At 57.8% G+C, this 11,711-nt stretch overlaps 1 long non-coding RNA gene across 1 annotated transcript; it reads right to left on the reverse strand.

Annotated features, from left to right (window-relative positions):
* Positions 1 to 7,235: 7,235 nt before the first annotated feature.
* Positions 7,236 to 9,418, reverse strand: LOC134555409 (uncharacterized). The gene is made up of 2 exons (XR_010081425.1): positions 8,874 to 9,418; positions 7,236 to 7,407 (listed from the first exon to the last, which is right to left on the reverse strand). It is a non-coding gene; the product is annotated as an uncharacterized LOC134555409 (long non-coding RNA).
* Between the last annotated feature and the right edge of the window lie 2,293 nt (positions 9,419 to 11,711).

An 11,711-nucleotide genomic window follows, 5' to 3' on the forward strand; every position in this document is an offset into this window, starting at 1 on the left:
TGCCCCGAGGCTGGGCCATTGAGCTCTGCTCTCCATCCCTAATGAAGTCCTTCCCACCCCTGCTACAGACATCTGGTTAATGAGCCCTGTAGTTCCTGCTGGGAAGGTTCTGGGAACCTTGTTCTTCTGTGGTTGTAACCCTTCCCAACCTGGGCTCCTGCAGCCTGCCCTGTATCCTCTCCTGGCTGGCAACTGGAGGGTGAGGATGCACGAGCCATAGGGACCCAGACTTCAGGGCTACTGACAAGGCTGGGTGCCCTAACAGAGCCAGGATATGTCCAGCTTGCATGGTCCCATCCGGCCCCACAAGTACCCTGGGGGATGGTTTGGGGGAAGGCCATGTTGGAGAGACTCAAAGGACCTTGTGGACCCCACAGGGCAGTAGGGTGGAGGTGCAGGGATGGGGCTGTGGTAAGGGCCAGGCTGCACCCTTAGTGCATTTCTCTGGTGCAAGTCTGCCACAGCAGCCAGTGGCAGGGGCCTGCTGGGGTGTAAGGAAGCCAAGTGCATTGCCCCAGAAGGGACAGCAGCAATTTTCATCACTGGAGGAACCTATTCCTGAGGGTGTCAGAGCCTGGCACACCTGTGCACACGGCTGTACGGGCCTGGCACACTCATACAGGGATGTGCAGATTCCCTGGAGCAGCACCTGGACAGCACTTGCAACCCCTCTCCTGGCTCTAGTGCCATCAGATCGGTGTCCAGAGCAAAGGTGCTGGACACTAAGACCCAAATAAACCCACCATGGTCCTGTTGTCCCCCACATTGTCCCACCAGAGCCTTCACCCCATGAGTGATGCTTGCCTGGGGCCAGGACAGGTAGAGCAGGATCCCTGCTCTGGCCTGTCATTTTGTCTCTAATTGGATCCCCTGCTGTTCCCCTTCATCAGCACTGAATGAGGGCTGGCTAATGAGGGGAATGTGATTAGCAGGGCAGGGGGCTGGCTCTGGGCACAGGAGATTTCCCTGGGCCAGGTAATGACAGGCTTTTGTCCCCTCTGCTCCTGCTCCCAACAGAGGCAGGGGGATGGAATGCCCTGGGCAAAGAGTGGGTACCAAAGGGCTGAACTCAGCAAGTCCTGGCTGTTCCCACTCTTCTGTAGTGTCCTGCTAAGGGGATGCCTCAGCTGCTGGAGCTCGAATGGGGGCCCGAGAGTCCTGGCTCCAGTTCCACTGCCCAGCCCCAGTGTGTCAGCTGTGGAGACATCCCAGCACTGTCAACCCCAGGCCTGAGGATCCCGGTCCCAGCTGGGAAACTCATCCAGCCGTCAGATCCTGTCTTGGGACACCACATTTCTAGTGGCCAGGGTTTACCAAGGATGGGACAGATGCCTGTACAGCAGGCTCCAGTTCCCTTCTGCCCTGGGCCACAGTGCCACGGGCTGCAGAGGCACGTGGGGCCTGTTGCCCCCCTGCTGCTCACCTGTGCGGGGGCCAGCATGAGGACACATCAGGCAGCACTGCCTGGGAGACACATTGGAGCCCATGGCTGCTGGGAGCCAGGAACAGCGTCTGGTTCTCGTGTGGGCTGAGCTGGGTGTTGTACTTGGAGAGGCCAGGACAGAACCAGGAGAAGAGTAGGACTGGCTCCCACTTCTGTGCATGCTGAGGGTGCTCTCAGGCCTTGGGGGATGGAGGCGTGGATCCTGTCTTTAACCAAGGTCACATAGCCAGTGCTTGGTCATACTTCAACCCTGCTGGAGTCTTGCACCCTGTGAGGCTGCAGGATGTGGGGAGCCCAGGATGGGCATGGTGTGCAGAGGCAGGACCCTGCAGTGGGACCCTGATGCAGCCAGCACATGGGACAGGTACTGTACCTGCAACCTGGCAAGCAGGAGAGTGGAGAGCCAGATAGATTGCGTGCGACAGGCTGGGGATAATTCACTGCTCCTGAGGAGAGAAATCTTCCACCTGGAAAGGAATCTGCCCCCCTCCGCCCTCAGTCCAGGAGGCTGCAGGGCCCAGAGGGGCAGGAAGGGGTGTGCAGGTGGGCTGTGCTGCTGCACTGTGAGCCTGGACAGGCAGGACAGGCAGCACCCTTTGCTGGGCAGGGCACCCGCAGCGCTGCCATATCTGCATGAGTCCCTCTGCCCCACGGACACGAGTCCTGACTCTCTGATGGGCTGTTGGGAAGGAAGCTGGGGTCAGTGCCAGCTGCTCACCCACCCTGCAGCTGGACATGCACACCCCCCACAGCCAGCAGTGCCCCTATGCCGGGTGCACGTGCTGGAATGGGCTGGAGGGGGCTTCCTGATCCCACCAGCTGCTGGGCACCAGCAGCCTGGAACCAGCAGTTCCCACCCTGGCATAGGGTGGGGCATGGTCCTGGTGGGGTGCTCAGAGGCCCAGCAAGGTGCAGTACATGCTTTGCTTTGGAAAAAGGCTGTGGCAGGCAGTGCTGAGAGGGCTGGGAGCCAGAGCGGCTGGAGGGCTCATCAGAGGGTACGGCCTGCGTGCCCCAGCCCATCACTGCTGTGCTAGGGAAGCTGGCTGCGTGGCAGGCCCTGGCATGAAGCAGCGTCTTTGCTGAACACCTCTTGTGTCTTAGCATCTCCCAGGAGAGGCAGCACGTTCCTCCAAGGGTGTCCCGGCCTTCAGGCTGCTGAGTACACACAGATACATGTGTGTATGTGTGTGTGTGTATATGTGTGTGTGTGTGTACACGTATGTCTGAGCATGAGCATTCTGGCTGTGTACGTGACACATCTGCAGTCAGGGCTAATTAAGTAGTGAGCTGATGAGCAAATGACCCTGAAAGCATTGGCTTTCTGGGGATAGCAAAGGAGACAAATGAGGATCAGTGAAGACCCAGGTTCCCCCACAGCATCCCTCTCAGCCACACATGAGCCACAAGCAGCCTCACACCAAGGTCTCCTGGGGGAGAATTTTCCCCACCTTCAGCCAGGTGCACCAACCCTGTTGTCCTTGCGTCCAGCTCTCTCCCTCACTGGGAAACAGGCTGAGATGATAGGGACAACATGCCAGCAAGGATGCTGGAGCAGGCTGCTAGCGTGGGGAAGGCTGGGCACCCATGGAGGTGGCTTTGGTTGCCCAGAGTGAACAGACACACCAGCAGGACAGAGCGACACCCTGCTGAGCTGAGGGCACTGGTGGCTGTGCTAGGCACCCTACCTGCAGTGGGCAGGACTGCAGCAGTGTGAGCAGCCCTCTAGCCTGCACTGTCACACTCCTCTGCTGGTCCCCGTGTCGCCTCGCCGTCCCGTCGTCCTGTCCCGCACAAACATTCCCTCACTCCCGGCCACGGTAAATATTGTTGCAGGGCAAACAGTGAATCAGCCCTCTTTGTTCGAGTGCTGCTGGCAGCCCCATCTTGTTCGACTGCTGTTTAATGACCCTCCAGTTGTGTACCCTGGAGGTACTCATTAACCTTGGGCTGCAGATGGTGAGGAGGATGGATCTGAGCTAGTCAGGAATGGTTTGGCAGTGCTGGGGACCAGCTCTGGGCAAATTCCGGTGATCTTTTACCAGGAGCGGATGTGCCAGAGGTTTCCCCTCACACCTCTGCAAGGTGTGGCCAACCTGCTGACAGCTCAGCATACCCACAGGCTGATGTTCTTATCACAACCCATGAGCTCTATTTTATTTTCTTTCCTGATTCTCCGCCCCATTGCTGTTGGTGAAGGAATGGGAAGAGAAAGTGAGCAAGCAATTGTGTGGTACTTGGCAGCTGGGGTTAAACCTTGACACCACCCCACGGTACAGCACAATGGGGCTTGACTTGAGCAGTATCCCCTTTAGAGCATCCCTCTTCAGCTCAGTCCATGTTCCTGGCACAGCCATGGGGCACAAAGAGGATGCTGGCTCTTGTAGAGGGATGCTCCAGCCCCAGTCTGCAGCAGGAGGGTTTCAGAGGCCTTATGATGGGAGCTGTGGGGAGGAAGGCTGTGCAGTGCAGCTTGGGCAGATTGGTGAGGACCATGAAAGTGAACAGTGGGACATCCTGAGACACGCAGGATGGAGGACAGGGGCTGGAAATGGGTAGTCCAGGAACAACTGGGAGAAACATGGGTGCTGAGCCCATGGGAGCGTTCTGCCACTGCTGCTCCTGCCACTCTGCCTGGTCCTCACCTCCCATTCATGTTTTCCTGGCTCTCCCATAACACCTTGAACTCCATCTCACACTGTAGTCTGGTTCCTTCCCCCATTGTGGTCCAGGCCTCACCCCTAATGATGACAGTGGCTCTTGATCCACAGGGTCCCATGGTGGTCAGTCTCCAGTGCCAGCACAGCCCAGGGACACTCCATGCACCAGCTCTGGAGCTCGGCCCAGGATGCTCAGGGTCCCCAGGGCTCCAGCACTGGTGGCACAGGCCCCTACTGTGCCAGGATGCCAGCTCCGGTCCTCTGTGCCCCCACACAAACTTGTTCTCAGGGAGCCAGGAAAACAGGGCTGGTGGCAGGTGACAGCACAGGGCCTGGGGCAATCCAGCAAACTGTGGGAGTCAGCATCCCTGCAGGAAAAGTGCCTGCTGGATCTTTACCCCTGAGGGGCTGGTGGGACCAGAGCAGGGCCATGGTGTGGGGCAGGATCCTGTGACCATGTCCCTGTGGGGCTGTGCAGGGCGCAGCTGTGCTGCTGGCAGAGGGGACAGCCTGGGGAGGACCACTGAGACCGTGAGGGGTGCCCGGCGTGTTGGATTGGAGCTGCCAGGATGGCCCCGATAAACATCTAGCCTCTGTTTATTTATGACTGGGGATATTTATACCGCAAAGTCCGTTAAATTTAGCTGGGGACACACCCAGGCACCATCCAGGAGCATCCCCACGGCCGTGGGGAGCTCCTGGTGCAGTGTGAGCTGGCACACCAACTCAGGCAGTGCGTGCACCAGATGTGCCCTGGAACTGTCACCTCCAGGACTGACACCCACTGTGGTGTGTGAGGCACAGGAGTGTGGCAGTGGCAGCACTTCTTGTGAAGACAGGATGAGGCTGCACCCCAGAGGGACAGGGTTTCCAAAGATGATGGCACAGGCTCCATGCCCATGCAGTGAGGACCCCAGTGCCACCAGGGCAGGTCCATATCTCTCCTCTGACACAAACTGACACCTTCCTATCCCTGTGGTCAGTGCCATGTCAGGCTGGTTGTTGGGTCAGAAAAAATCGTGGGGCTACGTCCCGAAATTACAGCCCGGAGCTCAGCCGGGTGGGCTCGGAGCAGCCCAGGGCCGTGGGGCGCGCTGTGCCACCCCGACTCAGTCGGCTGTGCCCCTGCGCTCCTGTCCCTGCTGTCCCACTGGTGCGGCTCCGGCGGGGCCGTGCGGAGCATCCCCCGCCGCGGTGTCTGCCTCCCTCTGCCGGCGGCGGGACACCCGGCGCTCCCGCTGCCGCTCCCGGCTGTCGGAGCTCCGGGGCTTGCGCTCCCTCAGCCCCGAGGCAGCACAGTCCGCTGCCAACCAGACCCGCTGCCCCCCTTCTTCCCCCTGACGCAGCTTTGGGTGAAATGTGGCGTTTTGCTCCCCAGCTGCTCCATGTGTGGCTCTGTCCGATGTTACAGCATTGTTTGGAGGGAAGAGGTTTGGCATTTCCCCTGCTCTGCAGGGAAGCACAGAGCAGAGTCCAGGCACCCACAGACCTGGCTGCCCCTTGTCCCACAATCACCCTCTGTGCGGTGCCAGGGACACTCAGCCCAGCACCCTTTAGCACTTGCGGCTCTGTGCTCTGTGGACGTGCCACCGTGCTCATCTTACCAGACTCCTTGCTGGTCTACCCAGTGCCTTTAACAAGTTAATCCCTTGTCTTGGAAAGGGACTCAATAGTTTTGGACAGGCGAGGTCGAGTTTACACGAGGCAAAGGCAACGTGCATTAGGATCCCTACCCACTCAGAATTAATTAGATCCTGTCTCAAACTCTGCTGCTTCTCCAGGACAAATGCAATGCCCACCAGCCTGTGATTGTCCTTGACAGCTAAGACAGCCGGCCCTGTGTCTTTCCACAAATGTGCTGCATTTCAGTCTACTCTGACACCAAGCCTTTTACCTCCAGCTTGTCCTAAAATCCCTGCCTCACAGATCAAAAGAAGTCCTAAAGGACTCTGTGAGCAGTGGGAGCTTAGGGCTGGCCAGCCTCCACAGTGCCTGCATGCCCACCTCTCCAGCACGTCATCCCACCCTGTGGGGAGAATGTACCCGGCTCATCCCCAGGTCTGGGCCATCCTTCTCAGTCTTTTCCAGCTGTCCCCTCTGTCCCCTGCTTCCCTTACTGCTGCCAAGTCGCATTAACAGCTGCAAAGTGGAGCTTGCTGGGGTGAGTGTCCCCAGGACAGGCAGCTCTGCATGGCAGAGCCTGGCCTTGCCCAGAGGCTGCTTATCCCTGTCCTCAGACATTCCAGAGCTTGTTTTCAGATTTGGAGACACTCTCAGCAGGGATATATGGATTTTATCTGCTGTGATATCTGATTTTATCTGCTCTCCCTCCCTCCAGCTTTACACATGGAGCTCCTACGAGCTCTCCACAGAGAGCATGAGCCGCTGTGGTTACAGGGGTGGTGGATGCTCTGCAGCACCGGCACACACCAGGCGTGGGACACAACGCAGAGGGAGACAACCCTTGTACCTGCCAGCAGCGAGGGCTAAGGGACCCAAGCCGGGCTGTGCTCACCTGTGGGGGATCCTCTCACGGATCCCTGAGAGAGCCGCAGGAGCCGGGCGGGATCGGGGACCCGCTGCTTGCCGGCGGCTGCAGTGAGCAGCAGCTGTCCGCAGGGGGAGCGTGGCTCCTTCCCGGCCCTCCTCCTCCTCCTCCTGCCGGCAGTTCCCCTTCGGGCCCCGGCAGCTCTGCCCGTGAGTGTGAGTGCTCAGCATGCCCGGGTCCCCGGGTGCCCTGCACAGAACGGGGCGAGCTGCGGGACAGGAGGGCAGAGCGGTGACCCGCACTGAGCAAGGCTGGGTCCTGCCTGAGCTCTGTCCCTGTGGCATGGCTGTCTCCATCTCTCTGGGTGTGTGCTGCGGAGATTCCCCCCTCCTCCCCAGCCTCTTAGGTGTCCCCAGCATTCAAGTCTGGACACGTCTGCTGGCAGCAGCTGGAGAACCCACTCATCTCTGCCAGCACCAGGAATTCTATTTGAAATTACTTGTCCCAAGGTCCATGGGCTTCAACGATGGAGCTCTCCAGCCCCCTCACACTCTGGGACTTCTAATGCAGTCAGTGTCCTTTTTGCACCCGAATGTGCTGGATTGTCATGATTCCAGTGAGAAAGGCACTCAGATTCTTTAAGTGACATTTAAAATGCTATTTAATAGAGCTGTTTAATAAAGTGACTACTACTTTATTATACTCTTAGAGTATAATACTCTAAGATACTCTTAGATTCCTTAGACATGCAGGAACTTCAAGAGGCCCAGCAATGAACAGACCTCCAGTCCACACACAGCACACCATGCAGACACCTGTCAGCAGAAAGGGTTATGCCAGTTTAGTTGTTTGAAATATTGGAGAATTTCCTTTGAAGAGAACAGCTCTATTCAGTATTTTACTGCCAAAAAGAAAGATGCTGATATGAGAACATCTTGCTGCTGTTTCAGATAAAGGCAGAGATATGCACATGGCAGGTACCAGGTGTGAGCTCCCTGCAGACTCCTATGTTACAGGCTGGTTTCTAACCTGCATAAGTTTAGCCTGGAGACGAGGGATGCCCACAGCATAGGTCAGGCCTGTGCAGACTTGCTGTTCCATGGATCACTAACTCCTCCTGCCCAGGACCACGGCAGCAGCCTGGCTGTAGTCTGTCAGAGCTGCAGGGGAATGGGCTGTTTCCTAGGGCTCCTGCCCCGACCATATCATTGTGTCCCTCCCCCACGGGGATGCTTGGCTGATTTCCCGAAAGGGAATTTCACCAGAAGTCAGAGGGTGAGTGACGAGAAACGTCATGGACGTGCCCCAAAGGGAACTGAAAGCCCTGTGTCATGCAGGGTGGAGGACTGCAGGGTAAGCTGGGTGGACAGCACCTTGTCCTCCTCACTGCCCTTGATGCAATGGAGATGGCCTTGTGGCGTCTCTCCAGGGCCTTGCACGACGGGCAAATGGTGTATGGGGGCAAGTACTGGCTGCTGCTTTGCCAGGCTGTTGCAGCCATTGTCCCTTGTCCCTCAACTCCTTCTCTGTGGGAGTGCCACTACCCCAGGGACACTGCCCAGCCCAGCCTCAGCACCCTGTGTGATTTATGCCTGGGTCCCTGCCTGCCCACCACTCCCTAGGGATGCAGCACCAGCCCCAGGCAGGGCAGCAATGCCACCCATTTTGTCAGGACCCAAGAGTCAGCTGGCCAGGCCAGGGAGAGGAGGGTGCTTGAGGCAAAAGGGGAACGGGATGGGGAAGGGGATGGGGGTTGGGAGATGAGGGGTGTGCCAAGTTGCAACAGGAGATGGGAGCATTTCTGCAAGCCCTGCTGAACCTCCAGGCACCAGCTATCCCTGTCTGGGGGGCCAAGGTGGGTTTGACAAGGCCCAGGGCTACTCTCCCCAGGCAGAGTGCCCAAGGGTGCACTGGGTCATGGCAAGGAGACAGGCCCTGTGGTGATGCCTGTCCCAGCCCAGGGTGCTCTGCAGCCCGTGGGTGGCAGGCTGAGCAGTACAGTGATCACTCCCAGCTGGCTGCAGATCCATGGGGCACTGTCATGGGATAGCTTCCAGCAGCCAGGCAGTGGGGGACCTGCCCCAAATAGGGACAGCTATTTTGGGCAGCCCAAGGCACCCCAGCTGTCATGCTCTCTGCAGCCCAGTGCACTGGGCAGGGACCTGGGTGCTGCCCTCAGAGAAGAGGACATGCTTCCCACAAAGGACCCAGCACCCTGTTGCCCCCCATGCCTAGGACAGAGCCACATTCCAGGGATGAGACAGCCCAGTTCAGCACTGACCTGGGTGAAGCTGAACCCATCCAGACAGCTCTGTGCCTCCCAGACAGGTGTCACCAAGGCAGAGAGAGGAACAACAGCCTCTGGACCTGAAGCCAAAGTATGAGCAACCAGCAGTGAAATCTTTGTATCCAGAACTGTCCCCAGCAGCCAGACGTAACCATGGTATTAAACACAAGCTCTGTGTTGTGAGCTGGGTGCTGTGTGTGCTACCAAAGCTGCAGGGAGAGCACAATGGGGCAGTGTAGGGGCCTGGCTTCAACTCCTGTGGCTGCAGTCCCCTGAGCATCCACACCCATCTTGCTGCCCATCCAAGCCAGAGCTTCTCCCAGGCTGTCTGGATACTCCGTGAGGGAATTTTCCTAGGTCATTAACAGGCACGCAGGCACGGGAGTGGAAAGTCCCCAGGAGCTGTGGCTGCTGGGGATGCGGCTCCCTGTGACCACAAGCAATGATGCCTGTGGCATTTCCTCCCGATGTCACTTGCCTGTCTTGGCACTCGCCCAGGCTGTAGGCACTCAGTGGAAGCCTGGAGAGGGTGTGAGCTTCAGGTAAAGCCTGGGGCAGGGCTGGGGGAAGGGCAGCCCTTGGCACAGCAGGGTCAGGGGTCCCAGGATGCAGAGGGATGCCAGAGCAGGAGCATGTCATTGCCCTCACAGGAGCAGGAGCATTGCAAACATGCCAGATCTATGCTGGGGAGCAAGGCAGCTGTCACGAGGTGCTTCAAATTGCTGGAAAATCAGGGACAATTTGGGGGGCTTTCCAAGAGCTTTGATACTGTCATGGGTGCTTTGGGGCAGGAGATGATATGCTGTCATAGAAAGGTTCAGTTCCCCATGTGTCAGGCAGGATGGAGATGACATGCCAGAGAGAAAAGAAAGATGTGAAAGCTGGGAGGATGAAACACGAACTGGTGGCTCTTATGTGGCACTGCTGCTGCTCCTCTTGCAGCATCCTCCCTGATAATACAGGGCCAGCTGTGAAATCCCCGGAATGCCAGCCTGTGTAAGGACTTCTATCCCCATTCCTCCCATCTAGAAGCCAGACGTTGTTCCCCATCAGCTCACTTCCTTTCCAGGTTCCAGTGCACTGGTGGGAATTTGGGGGGACTGGGATGACCACCACTCCAGAGTGTGTGGTCTCCCTGTCTCTGCAGCTCCTCAGTCAGCCTGATGCCCATTGGGGCTGACCTGCAGCCTGGGGAGCTGTAAGCTGCCTCCAAGAAGATTGTTTAAAAGAAAATTGGTTGATTTTTGTCCATCATGACAAAGCTGAGCTTAAACCTTGCCCTGCCTCCTATCCAAGGATACATGCAGGCACTGGAGCTGTCATTCCAGGAGGGGTGGGTAAGGAACCCCCAGTTCTGCAAGTAGCATCCCATCGTAGGGAGACCTCAAGGACAGATCCAGATCCAGCAGTCCTGGGGCTCATGGTGCTCAGGAATTGCTTGGGGCACAACCCCAGAGTCTATCTGGAGAGGTGGAGAGCCAACCTCCATGTCAGGGACAGCATTGTCCTACCTGAACTCAAGGACAAGCCCTGGACCACGTCAGGGTTTCAGCCACTTGGGGATTATCACAAGCCTATGCTGCAGGCCTGGTGCATGGGAAATCTTCAGAGACTGCTGGTGTTTCAACCAGCCCATCCCTCTCGCAGGTGCTGGGAGCTGGCATTTCCTCCCCACCCTTCACCCCTCTGGATCCCTGCCCGCATTTGCCCGTGGTTTCCCAGGCAACAGCACCCGTGGAGATAGGAGAGGAGAGGCTGTGTGCCTAGGCAGCGATGCCACCTGCATGTTGACCCATGTCCCCCACCGAGATGGCACTGACGTCAGGAGGTCGCTGCACCTGCCCACAGAGGTGGAAGCTTCCAGCCTCAGATTTGAATGGCGCTGGTGTAGGAGTGCTGTGGCCCCACCTCCATGTGAGGATTTGGGGGATATTGTGACACTTGCCAGGCTAGGGGAGGGATAGTGAGGAAGGAAAGAGATGAGTGCTCCAAGATGGGGAATGAGGGGATGATTGCTACTAGATGGGGAGAGAGGGCTGAAGGGGGCATATGTGTGGGCTGGAACATCTCTCCTAAACCCCTTTGGCATTGCAGACTCCCACTCCACAGATCCCAGTTGGCCTCTGCTCCTGCTATGTCTCCAGGCACCAGGAGAGCCCAGGAAAGTTCTGATCGGCCTGGTAGGACTATGACCAAAGGCATGGGTACACAAGGCAGCTAGGCTCCTGGGAAGGAGGTGTTTACACCAAGGTGTAGGTTGCTAGAAGATGCTGCAGCATCTTGGAGATTGCAGAGGAGAAGGAGCAACCCCTTGCTGACCCACTTGGGGCTGCAGGACCTCTCCTCCTCTTTCCCCATGTTGAGCACACAGAGGAGATGCATAGAAAGTGAGAGAGATCCTAAGAAGGGTGTTTGAAAGCACGAGTTTCATCCATGGAAATCCATCCCTTAAGGATCAAGTCTGCAATTCCACAGCTGGCAGCTCCTCTCCAAAGCTCAGATCCTGGGGCAGGGGTGTGGGTTGCAGCCACATTCTGGCTCTGACACAGGACGCTGGGTGTGGAATGCTGGGTTCAGGAAGCCACGTGTGGGATGCTGGATTCAGGTTCTGGGTGCAGGATTTGGGCTGCAGGGTGGAGCGTGAGACCACACGCAGCCGGGAGCCAGGGTGCTACTGAGCAACTGGCTCACCGTGCAGAGCAGCCATGTGTGAGTGCTGGGACGGTGTGGGAGGACCTGAGCACCCGCCGGTTTCGCTGCTGCCTTCCCCTTCCTACTGTGGGAGCTCTCACTCTGGCTTCACCACACTACAAAACGAAAGTGCGTGACTGT

This window comes from Prinia subflava, chromosome 10, assembly GCF_021018805.1.
Source record: "Prinia subflava isolate CZ2003 ecotype Zambia chromosome 10, Cam_Psub_1.2, whole genome shotgun sequence".
Lineage (NCBI taxonomy): Eukaryota > Metazoa > Chordata > Aves > Passeriformes > Cisticolidae > Prinia > Prinia subflava.